Consider the following 12,330-nt stretch of genomic DNA (forward strand, 5'->3'; position numbering starts at 1 on the left):
GTTTGTAAAATGGGAAAAATCCTCCCCTCCTAGGCTTCTTAATAGGAGATCACATTTTTTACAAACCAAAAGATTCTTCATAAATTTTGTTATAACATAGTTTTAGGATGATTTTTTTTAACTTGAGGGTAATTTCCTACATATGAGCCAAATAGCATAATCACAGTTCAAAATATTTATTTCTATGAAGTATTCAATTATTACAAGATAATTAAGATAATGTGTGATTATTAAGTGATTCAGTTAAAAGATTTTATTATATAGCATCTACTAATAACATTTTTAGCCCTAGTTTTTTTCTAGTATATTTTTTATTATCCTTTTCATAAAATGGAACTTGTCTTAAGGTTCATCTCCGTTGGACCTCATCCAAGGAGATTTAGTTCTCAAGTACAAAAATGATGTCATTAAGTGTACTCTTTACTATCTAAGGTGTAAAGGTGTACTCTCTACCACTTAAGGTCACCAAGCACCCTGGACAGCATAATACAAAGCCTCCAGTGTTATGTAGCTTTGATCTCACTCTCCTTGTCATAAGAGATATTAACTAGATCAATGTAATGGATTCAACAAAAATAATCAGAATAAAGATATATTTATATGGAATGAACAGATTTGTCGAGCTATGTATATTTTATATGTTGTTTAACTGAATGACCCAATTCAGTTAGACTATTGATATACCCAGGTCTTGAGTGATGCAGTAATACAGACTAAAGCTACTTATGGTGAAAATGGAGAAACCTCACCTCTCCACACCTCTTTTGTATTTTATAATTTGAAAGACTTAAAATTTCCTCAAAATTCATTCCTGAAAATAAATACATGCTTAGTGTTTTTTGTTTTTTTTTTTAATAACTAAAAATTCTTCTGTGAGTTGGTAGAACCTATGCAAATACCGCTTCTAAAAAGAAAATCTTTACCCGTTGTTATCTGGGAAGTATCCATTTGCTTTAAAACAAGATTTTATAACAAATTAAGAGAGGAACTAAAACCTTTTATCCATTTGTCTGGAAGTTCATAAAGAGTCAGAGAAATAAAACAAATGGGGGCAAAAACGATAGTGTTCTTTTGTTATATTTGAAAGAAAGCTGCAGACCTTAGGTCTGAAGGCTGGCAGATCTGTGTTATTTTAAGCTTGGTTGCAAATATGGGTAATTTAATAAGACAGTTTGTTTCTAGTTTCCAGGACTATACAGCCCCTGTCCTTTCCTTTCGCTGTACAAATTCAGAGGCCAACCCCAGGTCAAATTTGGAGGACAAGTCCCAGTAATATAAATATGAGTTGCTGGGCAATGTTAAGAATGGAGTGTGAGATCCATGGTTCTGCCCTCTGGCTTTTTATTTCTTCATTTTTGGAGAGAATGTTGATTGAAGTCTTTAAAAGCATTTTACGTTGGCATGCTTTCAATTTCTCAGCCCAAATGGCAATTGTTTGGAGAAAAGTAGTTGACTGCATCAATATAAGACTTTTTCATCTGGGTTTGCCAAGACATTATTATTAAAATGAGTTAATTAACTTTACTAAAGTTAAAGGTAGAATAGCATTTTTATTATGCCTAATGGATTATGCTATGCCACTTGTAGGCTAGTTGGCATAATTCAAGATGTGGTTGTAGGCATCAACAACAGCAGTGTTCCTGGTGTCCAGATTGGATGGTTCAGTCACCAGCTCAAAGGTTTGAAGACAGTTGAAGACAAAGACATACAGAAAGCAGTCACATAAATGATTTAATTACCATCATCTTCTCTTTCCCATTTCTAAGCCTCAAACTAATCTGAGGAAACTTGCCCTGTCGTTAGATATAGATGTGGAACCCCACGGTAAATCTATATTAGCAAAATCTGACTGCCATTCTCCATGTTTTGCCAAACTGCTGTAATTTGTGATGCATTCAATGAGTTTGTTCTGAGTATTCTGATGCTTCAATAAATTCTTCAATAGCCACGACTATCAATGGAATATCTTTGTGGATAATTAAAGAGAAAGACTTTCTGCTTAGACTTTAAATGTATTAGGATGATTTTAGTAACTCATTTACCTTTCATAATTGGACACACATTTACATGAGCTTGCATTTCTGAATAGACATAACTGATAGAAGGAAAATAGGCATGTGAGAAGATATGGTTTGGGTTAAAAAATAGTTTTTAGGTAATTGATAAGTTATTTAAGCCATTGAGAAAAGTGGATGTTGACTCTATTCTTCTTGCCGTGCACACCAGGATACTAAAGGGGGGCAATTTGTTTCAGCAGACTGCTCTGTGGGTTGCTACAGATTGCAGAACCTCTGCCACTGATGAACTTTTCTTAATTTTAACTGTTGAAAATGAGAAAAAATGAGATGGTAATGCTGAGTTTTGAAAAAAATAATAAGAGAAACATGATATGTTATTTGGGAAAGTAATTTATAAATAGAAATATAAGAAATGCTTAAGATGTTTAATAACAAAATTCAGTACCCCTCCCGGAAAGTTAAATGCAATTATTGACACATTCATTCTGCAGAAATGCATTTGATGTATTACTGGTGATATTGTGACTCTTCATCAGAAGCTGGGGGTCTTTAAGAATCTAAAGAAGGGTATGAAAAGGGCATTCTATTTCCCTTATAGAGCCTTTGAAAATTCTCATCACTTGAGGGCCTACTTATCAATTGCCTTAAGACCACAAACGTATCAGAATTTTTCTTCCATCCTTTTCCCCATAGTGGCTTGCAGACAAAGATCTTGGCACTTGATTTGATGATTTTTTTTTTTTTTTTGATTAACAGTTCAATGGGTCATGTTTCCTTGTTTTCATTTAAAAAACATTTTTATTGCTTGTGGTTCATAATTTTCTTTTTAAGATTTCGTTTAGTCCCTAGTCCAGGTTAGCAATTAGGCAATTTGTTCATTTATTTACAAACTTTCCCGAAATGAGCATCAAATTGTGTATTGAGTGGAGACAACGTGTGGTCTCGTTGGCACATCGTCTGTGGGTGCAATATGGCTCAGCAAGAGTGGGGAATAACCAGCATGGCCCAGAGGGAAAGAATTGTTTTGGATTCAAGAGTCCTAGATACCCGTAAGCCGGGTTCTGATACTAATTGACTGAGTGACCTCGGTTCAGACAGTCGTTAAATCTACACGTTGACGTCATGTGTATGTAAGATGGGGTTACCCTAGTGCCTCACCCAGAATAAGTGCCGAATAAACGAAGGCTGGATTCAGTTACCTTCTATCTCCAAACTCCTCTGTGATTATCATTATTACAGAGATACAGAATCTGAAGTACAGAATGAATTTTGGGGTATACTAATGAAAGGCTGACAATCAAAGCAGGGGAAAGAAATAAGGAAAGGAAAATCAGATGTGTAAGTCAAAAGGCAATTCATTTTTTAAGTGACATAATCAGCGAGATATTTTTCTATGCTTCACTCATGTTTCTTCCTCAGATCACATTTAAATGTGGCTGACCATTACAGAAAGGACTTGACTCTCTTTGGTTGACGTTTATACCAGTCATATCTGAAAATCTGAGTTCCATAACCTTATGCAACTTGTATCCGCTTTTAAAAATTTTGCATAGAATCCGGCAAGAACAGCAGCTTTGGTGAGTTGCTGTTCCTCTCTGGTTTTATTGATCTGGAATTGGCCCAAGACCCTCCTGGCGTGTCACACATTTGGTTTCTGAATTAAAACAGGAAATGCTGAAGCAGATTAAAATGGAAACAGCAACAAAGTGGTATTTCCCAAACATGAATAAAATATTGGTTTAAAGTGGAGGGGATTTCCATTACCAGAAACTTTTTTCATTTCCCTAACCCTGTCAGAATTGTGTTCCCAACCTGGAATTGTGATATTCCACTGACAGGCGCTGATGAAAGATGAGCTGGAGATGAAGAGATAGCTCAGAGAGGCACGAAGCCAGGGGTGCATACCCAGGGGAGGGGCTCAGAGCACCTGAAGACTGTTCAGGTGTCACGGGGCTTGGTGCTCAGAGTTTTTTTGTTTTGTTTTTAAAGAATACCTCAACTGTCCCACATATGTGTGGTTTCACGACTATGTTCAGTACAGGGATTTGACTCATAATATTCCCCCTCCATCAGACCTGAAGCCTGAGCCCAGCATCTGGGGGCCGATTTTGCAATCCCTCCTTTACATCACCAGTGAAGAACTCTCTGTAAATATGCAGTACGCCAAATAGTGTTCCTTCATAGCATAAATAATGGGCCTGAACATTCTTCGTGGCATTTCTCTCGATGGTACTTTCCATTCAACATGGAGTGCAGTTAAGTACTTTCTGAAAAAGATCTTGTCATCCAGGAAACTTCTCCTCCCAAAGTCTTGGAATTTAACAGGTTAAACATACATAAATAATTTCATATCTTTTTAAAATATATGATTAGATGTGAAGAAATACAGAGATTTATTCTGAGAACCATGGCAGCTAAGCTCCTTGAAGACTGGAATAGTCTTTGTGAAGTACTGTGTCTACAATTACATAAACACAACCTAATCAAAAAATTTTAAAATATAAATGTTGAGCCCTTTGGTGGCGTTGAGTGTCCAAGCGGAATCATTCCATAGAGTCTCTAATTCAAACATCTTGTAGTCAAGAGAAAAGATACATTTATTAATCAATAATTGATCTCTTTATTCCAAGGGAATAATTGGGTTGCCTGGCCTATTTGGGGTATTTTACATAATGACTTCAGGGAAATGATGTCTTTAAGGAGAAACTGGCATGAAGTCAATTTTGTGTTTCTCACCTGCCAGGTCACTTCCCTTTTTCGGTAGGCGGGGCTCAGGAAAGCTGTTTTGTGCATATGCAGAACATAAAGGACGTGAGATGCACATAGCCGGAGGACTATTTGGATTCCATTTGGCCTTTCCACAAATTAATGGAATGAAATCCTCTATGTGAAAACCGTTTGGTAAGTATGCAGTTCTAAATAAATGCGTGACCTCACTGATGATTGCAACCTTCCCACTAGAGAACACAGCACGTTCCTAACGTCAAACCCCTGAGCTGATCTGTCTCGTGATAAATCTTTCTAGAAAAGCATTGGCTTCCTTCCTTCTCTAGTCTTCAGTTGTACACCGAGTAGATTGTCTTTGTAGCAAATTTAATGTAATCATTGGCCCAAATCTAGAAAAAGAAAGGTACTTTACAAGAACTAAAGAGGTGATTAATGGGGATAGCTTGTTATTAAATTAGTGTTGAAATAAGACATGCCGCTTTAGAAGGCAGAGTTCTAAGAGGACTTACCAGCCTTCCCCTATGAATGAGAAGTACCTTAAATTACACCTATTCTTGGCAATCAAGTAACAATTTCTCTAGGTACAAGGCAGTATGATACCGCATATGCTATATCAGGAAGTAGATGACACTGCCTGCTAACACTGTGTAAAACCAAGAAGCTCAGCCTGGCCTCATAGGAGTCCCCGTGGTTCTGTTTCCACAGCTTCAGCAAAATATATATTATTCAAGAGAAAAATGTGTCTGATGAAAAGCCTACAGCTGTTATTTACCTCCTGATTTCATTAACATTTAAGGATGTTTACCACAAAAAAAACACTATTTATATTTTGAAATAAACAGTTGAAATAAATATGGTAGTACCTGCAAGTAACATCAAAAGATCTATAAATTCCTTATAGTGAAAAGCTGACATATTGGATATTTTTTTGCCTCAGTCTTGAAAGTCAAGTAACAAACATTTACTTAGAACCCATAGGGGCATAGATCCTATGAAGAAGAAAATCGCCTTGTCCTCAAGTAACTTATAATTTGGCTTGGAGAGAGGGAGAAATAAGACAGAAAACAAAATATGGTAAGGGTTATAATTAGTTTCATGCTGGGGTGCTAATTTGCATACCACTCAGGAACTCCAGGAAATTAGATGAGGCCATGGGAGACTCTATATGTCTGAGGACCCTATAGGTCTCCTGGGAGACACAATAAAGATACTATGTGTCACTTTTTCCAAGTGACAAGAGGAAAAGAGTCTCAAGATAAAAGGGATAGAAAAGCCGCTTTGGGAAGTACACGAAGAAAAAAAGGAATTTACCGTGAAAAGAGAAACTTTTGGCCCAGTGCTGGACCATGGGTTTTCAGTAAGCAGGGAGTGGCACTTCCAAGGGGGATACAGGATAGAGGCATTCACGTGTCTTCTCATTCCCTGGGGAATTTGATCTTAAATTCTAGCAGAAGAACAGAGAGATACTTCATAAATTGAATAAGCAGCTCCTTTCTTGGGGTCAGTGAAAAGCTCAAAAGCTACATTCTCTAATTGGGAAATGTCTTAGTGAGCTCGGGCTGCTGTGACAAAATATCACAGACTGGGTGGCTTAAACAACAAACTTTTATCTCTCACAGTTCTGGAGACTGAACTACAAGATCAGGGTGCCAGTGTGGTTGGGTCCTAGTGAGACCGTCTTCCAGTTGCAGTCTGCCAACTTCTCCTTTGATCTTCACATGCAGGAAAGAGAGCAAGCTAGCTTTCTAGACTTTTCAATAAGGGCACTAATTCTATTAATGAGGGCTCCACCCTCATGACCTAATTTCCTTCCCCCACCTCCAAATACCATCACATTGAGATTAAATTTCAACATATGACTTTTGCAGGGACACATTCAGTCCACAACAAGATGTATTATAAGTTATTATTCTGTCATCCTATAAGTGTACGTTTAGGTCATACAGACAATTTCTGACATTAATTTGATCTACCTTCCCTCTTTCTCCATCCAAGAGTTTGTGTTATCTTGAGTCTCTGGGATTCTGTTTGTAGGTTCCGAAGGTAGGAGTTGCTAGACTCATTCTGAGATTTTGTTTTCTTTATAACCCAGGGCTCTTCAAGAGCATAGGACTGGATTGATCCCAAGGGCAGAGAATGGTTTTAGAGGTGGGCAGGTGGAGGAAAGTTGACCCCTACTTCTAACTGACCCCTACTTCTCCCCTGCCCACTGCCGGCCCACAACAATCACACGCAGCTGCAGTGACACTCCTACAATTGAAAATGACCTTACAATCCTTAACGGCCCCCATTGCTCCCAGAAAATAGCCCAAACTCTTTTCCATGGCTGATAGGTCCTTCAGGGTCTGCACTCAGCTAATCGGTTTGTGTTTCTCTCCCGCACACCCCATTAAATGCATGCTTTCTCCCCCGTCCCCTGCATTTCATGCCTAAGTCACACCTTCCTTGTCTCTACTATAGCACTGTCTCCTCTGTTTGTTTCATGTCCTATTCTTCTCATCCAGACTACTTTTTCGACTTTCTCCTCTTACTAGTTCCTACTTAATGTTAGCTTAAGTGTCACTCTTCCAGGAAGCCTCCCTCGACTCCAAGTTTGGATTAGCAGATCTTGTTGTTGAGCCCCACAAGCACCCTGCTTTTTTCCTATCAGAGTGCTTATTACACTGCACGTACTTATCTTTGACTTGTATTGCGCACCAGACCGGAAGTTTCATGACATCAGAGTATACACCTCTTCCTTCATTTCTTACCAGTCTGAGTCATAGTTGCCTTCTTCACTTCAGTGACACTGAACTATGTGCAGTTCTGTGAAGAGTCTGAGCCATCTTACTTCTTGCTCTTTGCACAAACAATTCATTGGACCAGTCAGACCATCCTTACACATCTCCTCCCAACAGGGTCCATCCAGAAAACTCCTATTCAGTCTTTAGAACCCATCTTCAACACCTACTGCATCTCAAGGGTGGATGAGCTGTTCCTCTGGGTCTCCTAATACTTCCTTATGTTTATCTCTGCTCACCTGTATTATAATACATATAGAAGTAGATTATAATGAAGAATATTAGGAACTTGTCTAAATACATTCTTTGGAACTTGTTATTGAGATGTTAATCTAATGTTTCTTTTAAAAAATAATTACTACTTCTTTTATAAATAAAAATATAGATTTGCTTTTAAAAAAAAAAAATCAAGCAGTGGAAAAGAAAAAAAAAGATGACAAATCACCACAAATCCTGCCACCTTGAATTAAGCAGCACCGACTTTTAATGAATATTATTTCAGATATCACTCTGCAACCAGGGGGAATGAGGGTTGCAGAACAGAATATAAATATCATAAACTTTGACAAAATGAGGGTAAGTAGATCAATGGATAGCTAGCAATAGTTTTATGCCAATGGGATCATTATACACATACTATTTTTGAAATACTAAGTTTTAAATTTTGCTTTAATAGAATTGGATAGAGAAATTCATAAAAGTCAGATTTGCTTCATAAAAGATATTAGTGCCTGGAAAGTCACCTAAGATTTAAAGATAAATATAACCAAAAGTGAAGAGCCATTATATTTTAAAATTATGTTTCCATTTTAAAGGATATCAATTGACCATCTTCTATAAAAGACTTTATAATTTTGTTGGTTTCTATTTTTACTACATTAAGATTTATTACATATATATGTACATGGACATGCAATATTTATACTATGTTCTGCAATAGCAAGTTCCCAAGATGTTCAGTTATCAAGCATTTCGTTTTTGTTTTTCTTTCTTTCTTCCTTTCTTTCCTTTATTTTTTTTTCACTTTATAATCTCATTTTGCATTTCTTGGGTTTCTTGTTTTGATTGTTCTTGATAAGCAGTGTTTAATCAAATGGTTTTTGTTTCTGTCCGAAAAGGCTCAAAGACACTCATGAGCTCATTCATATTCTGGCATATCTGCCTTATCATTTTATTTTAAAGACAATTGGTTCCATAGTCTCCCTTGCCCTCACACTTTCATTTTCCCGGGGGCACCCTAAGTGCCAAAACATTGTCTTATGCACTGAAGTTTGCAGGAAAGGAATGGGAGATTTCCCCCATTCCCTTGCTCCTTCTAATATATCCCTCTTGCAGTGATTTGCTTTTTCCTTCCAATCATTTTTTACAGGATACATGGGATGATGGTATGCAATGGTTGAGATTGTGTGTTTATGTGTGGGAAGGGGTTGGGGGAGATGTGTACATTGAAAAAAATGTTTTTATAGATTTATTGTAGACAGAGGTATTATACAATTATTGATACATTGTTTACTTGCTACTTTATACTTGCCCACTAATTCTTAATAGAGTCCAGCTTTTCTCTGATTTGAGAAAAATTACACCACGTGTTATCTGGTATCACATCACGTTGGGAAATGGATAAGGCCATACAGGGCTTTGCTGCTTCAGAGAACCGTGGCATCAAACACTCTCCCCAAAAGCTTTTCTCACATGCTAATAATTTCTCTTCATATCAATCAACAGCAATCTCTTTCCAGGCTTGATGTCTGAGGTTTTTTAAAAATGATGACATTGACCTTCATTCTAACTCCTTAAATTTAATTGTTTTCATGTTTTTTCTTCTGTGAGAAGAAGCAGAAATATTACATTCTTAGATTATACATAAGCAATGTAAATCTCCATTATTTGACGTTTTCTACTAAGGTGTGAATATTTCTATTTTTCTACATGATCACCTCTTCTTTTACCTCCATGCTTATTTCCTATAAAAATTTTCTTCTATCATGCTGATGGCTCCTCGATATTATTTGTGGTTCATATAGAAACTCTTCAAATACTCTCTGCTTTCCTTGTAAGCTTCACAACCTGGTTTCTTTCAAAGGGACCATATTCTTTTTTCAATTGCTGTTGTACTTTTCTAGTGCCCCTTTGAGTAGGTTCAAAATGCAAATTCATTATGCCACAGGGCCTCGTATTATTAGAGAGAAAGTATTGACTACATTTTTGTGTCAAAAGTTATAAAATATTATGTTTTAATCCAACAGTTCCATATTAATGAAATATGAGATATTTCAGAGATTTATCTATCTATCATCTATCTATTTATAATCAGAGATATCAATAAAGAGGCATGCTCAAGGATATTCACTTTAGAATTATTTAAAAAACTGGAAATCATTTGAATTTCAACAATAAAAAGTGCTCACCCGATCATATATCCATTAAAGTCATATTACAGAATTGTTAAATACATGGTAAAATGTTTACAATATTTTGCTAAGGAAACAAAGCTATTTGATTCCATTTTTATAAAGATATAGCTGTGTCTAGCATGGATGACTCAAAATTTTAGCAGTCATTATTTCTTGTTGATGGGAGATTTAAGCTCTGACTTTTTTTAAAATTGAAGTATAGTTGCTTTACAATGTTGTGTTAGTTTCAGGCATACAGCATAGTGATTCAATATCTTTACAGATTATATCCCATTATAGGTTATTACAAGGTATTAGATATAATTCCCTGTGCTATACAGTAAATCCTTGTTGCTTATCTATTTTATATATAGTAGTTTATATCTGTTAATCCCTTACCCCTAATTTATCCCTCTCCCCTTTAGTAACCACAAGTTTGTTTTCTATAACTAGTAGTCATTATTTCTGAATGGAGGTATTACTGTTGATTTTTCTTTTTATTCAATATTTATCTAGGGTCTCTAAGTTTTGTGCACTGAAAATATATTGCTACTATATTGCTATTAAAAGTTAATAAAAAATGAAACCAATTGACTTCGTTCACCAACTTTGGTTACAAATTCTTCACATTAAATTTTTTTTTTCCTATTAAGCTTTTGAAATGCCACTTGAGCTTACCAACAGGAAGTTCATTATCTCAGCCTCTTCTAAAACCCCAGCTGGGTTCAAAAAGGCTGGTGCACTTTCAAATGTCTGGTGGAGGAGAGAACTGAAAGTTCTGGTTGGTCCTCTGGGACCATTTTTTGAATGCAACTCTGAGACTCATCCAGCTCCCTCAGGGAGATGCTTTACAACGGCCGAGGTGATGCTTCCACAGTCTCCATTTCTCCCAGTAGCACAGAAAACGCTCTTGCAGTTCACCCTCTCCTGGTGGTTACTGTTCTCGAGAGCACAGCAAGGAGTCAGGAGGAAGAGGTCCAGAGAGGCTTCCTCTCCACCACTGTCAAGACAGTCTGAGGGAGCCAGCTCCCCACAGACTTACGCATGTTGAGCCCAGATCAGCCGCCCAGACTCCCCCTCCCTCCAGGGATTTGGTGTCCATTTCCATCAGGGGAACTTAGGAGAGGGTATCCTTAAACTCTACTCAACCAGCTTGGGCTGATTTCAAAATCTGTGGGATTGAAGCCTGTGGGTTGTTATTCTTCCCTTTCCAGAAACCTCTGTGCAAATTGACACAATCCCAACTTTTCTCTCCTCCTACTCTGGTTGGGCAATATTGCCTAGTGTAATAAAATGTTCTATTACACCCTTTCTCCTGAATGATGGGCATCCACTTCCCTCATGTTTGCATTCCAAGAGAGGCAACTCGGATTATTCTTCCAGTAAGTTCTCTGCCAAGCTTTCTGCCTCTAGAAGCAAAAAGCTACCAGGTTCACTTAATTTTTAAAAATTCCATTTTATGTATAAAGAATCAAGGAATGTTTTGAAGCTAGAATTGCATTTAAAGACCATTTCATTCAAGGCCCTACTTTTACAGATGATGAACCTGAGTTCCAGAGGTAAGTCACGTGTATCACAGAGCAAATTAGAAGAATCAGTGCCAGAATCTGGATCTGCTATGGCACAGTCAAGTGTTCTAGTTTTGTTTTGGTTTTTTTTTCCCTCTTGCATGGTCAAATGTGGCCAAATGGAATGTCTTCTCCACTTTCTGGCAAGAGCCACTGTGAGCTATCACCAGCTTTAGCAATGGGGACTTTTTGTTCTATAGTGATATACATACAAAAATGTAAGATTGGGTAAGCAGATACACCTTTTGTGTGTATAATTAATAACTCACACTTGAATTTCTGTATCTCATTAGAGGTAGTTGTCTCACCTTTAACTAGAGAAGACAAGCTTTATTTTTGTAGTGCTTTGCCCTATTATGTTCAACAATAATAATTCACAGTGACAGATCTAATCCACCAAACTCATTATTTTCAACCCCGATCCATTTATTTTGCATTACCAATACAGTTTTGATGCCTATCGTTCCCTGGACTGGAGTGCTTGATGAAATGTTTTATTGCAATATGTCAGAGTCTAAATAATTAACAACAGGAATAAGGCCGAAGCTTTCCAAAGTTACTGTGTGTATTATAAAATCGTACGTAATGCACCCTGTACTCACAAGAACATGTCCTAGAGATGTGGTTTTGATACGATGATTACATTTGGAGAAAGAAGAATGGAATATCTCTCCTATAGCGGGTCTCATCTTTTCAAAGATTAAAAAATATGTTTATGTACTCAATGTATCAAAGAGAAAAGTAAACAGGATTGGAGTCTTTTTTCCTTTTGCTGAGTCAAAATCTCCAAAATCTATTGTGAAAAATCCCACTCATAATTTAACATATTGTACTCTAAAAACAG

This window comes from Eschrichtius robustus, chromosome 1, assembly GCF_028021215.1.
Source record: "Eschrichtius robustus isolate mEscRob2 chromosome 1, mEscRob2.pri, whole genome shotgun sequence".
Lineage (NCBI taxonomy): Eukaryota > Metazoa > Chordata > Mammalia > Artiodactyla > Eschrichtiidae > Eschrichtius > Eschrichtius robustus.